Here is a 2,001-nt window from a genome sequence, read left to right as displayed (position 1 = left end):
TTTCTCTTACTACTATAAAGTTCTGCCTGAGCCTTACCTTCTCCTCCCATTCTTCAGACTCTAGATCTCTTTCTGTTCTAGGGATTCTCTCTTAAGACACCTCTAATGCCCTTTGAGCAAATCATCCATAAGCAAAGGAGTCAGGAATAAGGCCTTTACAAATCAGAAAGGCACAAGAACCACAGGCTGATCCCCAGCAGGGAACAGAGGTATAGGCCCAGGTCTCACAAACCCACAACTTGCTTCCTCAAGGCATAGAAAGAGACAAACTCAAACATCTTGAGTCTACATGCACACCTCCTTTCCTGTAGCTCTGTGAGGTCATCATCAAAGTAGAGCGGTATTGCAGATATATGAAGTCTACCATCAATGTTTAAGATAGTCAACATCCTCTTCTTCATCACGGATCCCATTTTCATCCAGGGTTTGATCCATGTTCAAATTCTTCCCATTGTATTTCCATGTGTGGCTGGCAGCATGTACATTATAGGGGAGATAGCAGTGTAGGATTTCCCACATTGACTTCAGAGGCCCCACCTATAGTATGTGCTCCTGTGATGTAAGAGAGTTGATAATATGGATGTTCTGGGTCTGGGCAGACTTCCCACCTGGTAATTTAGCCCCTTCCACCAGGGTGTTCTGAAATCATTGGCCCAGTCTGAACAGGGACCAGAAGGCGGGATATGCACAAAGCAGCCCCGCCGAGTGCAGTATCTCATGCAACCGGTCAGTGGATCTATGTGCTTGTGAATGTCTTTAGTCTTTGGATCAAAACACTGACTAATGTCCTGGCCTGCAACCTCCAGGATGGGTTTCAACAGGAGGTCAAATTTGAATTCCTGTAGAAGCAGTGTTAGATTGCAAACAAATCCAAGGTAAGACACCATAGGTCTTCTGGCTGGTTGTTCCTCTACTTCTGACAGCATGAAATAACAACGCCAAAAATAATCAAAGTCTGGTCCCCTCCACTAGGCCCTAGCGTGGCATGCTCCTAGTCTATAAGAGACACAGGCTCTCTCAGCTACTTTCTCATTGCTCAGCAATCTTACAACTATCAGTATCAAGAACTATCCGGAGAACATTTATTGCTGACATGGAAACCATTGTCATTTTCTGGCCACCAGCCACTGGAGTTCTGTACCCCATTTTTTAATATGGTTATTTGATTCTCTAGAATCTAACTTCTTGTGTTCTTTGTATTTATTGAATATTAGCCCTCTATCAGATGTAGGGTTGGTAAAGATCTTTTCCCAATCTGTTGGCTGCCATTTGCTGCTAATGACGGTGTCCTTTGCCTTACAGAAGCTTTGCAATATTATGAGGTCCCATTTATCAATTCATGATCTTAGATCATAAGCCATTGGTGTTCTGCTCATAAATATTTCCCCAGTGTCCATGTGTTCAAGGTTCCTGTACACACACACACACACACACACACACACACACACACACACACACACACTTTTTCTTCTATTAGTTTGAGTGTATCTGGTTTTATGTGGGCGTCCTTTATCCACTTAGATTAGAGCTTTATTCAGGGCAATAAAAATTGATCGATTTGCATTCTTGTACATACTGATAACCAGTACCATATGTTGAAAATGCTATCTTTTTCCACTGGATGATTTTAGATCCTTTGTCAGACCAAGTGACCATAGGTATGTGGGTTCATTTCTGATTCTTCAATTCTATTCCATTGGTCTACCTGCCTGTGTCTGTACCAATACCATATAATTTTTATCATTATTGTTCTGTAATACAGCTTGAGGTCAGGGATGGTGATGCTCCCAGAAGTTCTTTTATTGTTGAGGATAGTTTTATCTATCCTGGGTTTTTTGTTATTCCAAATGAATTTGCAAATTGCTCTTTCTATCTCTATGAAGAATTGAGTTGGAATTTTTGGAGGTATTACATTGAATCTGTAGATGGCTTTTGGCAAAATAGCCATTGTTACTATATTTATCCTGCCAATCCATGAGCAAGGTATATCTTTTCATCTTC

The 2,001-nt window shown here is 41.4% G+C and overlaps 1 pseudogene; it reads right to left on the bottom strand.

Moving 5' to 3' along the window:
- Positions 1–224: 224 nt before the first annotated feature.
- Cyb5d1-ps1 (cytochrome b5 domain containing 1, pseudogene 1) lies at positions 225–987 on the bottom strand (annotated as a pseudogene).
- Positions 988–2,001: the final 1,014 nt, after the last annotated feature.

This window comes from Rattus norvegicus, chromosome 9 (genome assembly GCF_036323735.1).
Source record: "Rattus norvegicus strain BN/NHsdMcwi chromosome 9, GRCr8, whole genome shotgun sequence".
Lineage (NCBI taxonomy): Eukaryota > Metazoa > Chordata > Mammalia > Rodentia > Muridae > Rattus > Rattus norvegicus.
This window is presented reverse-complemented; position numbering and strand designations above follow the sequence as displayed.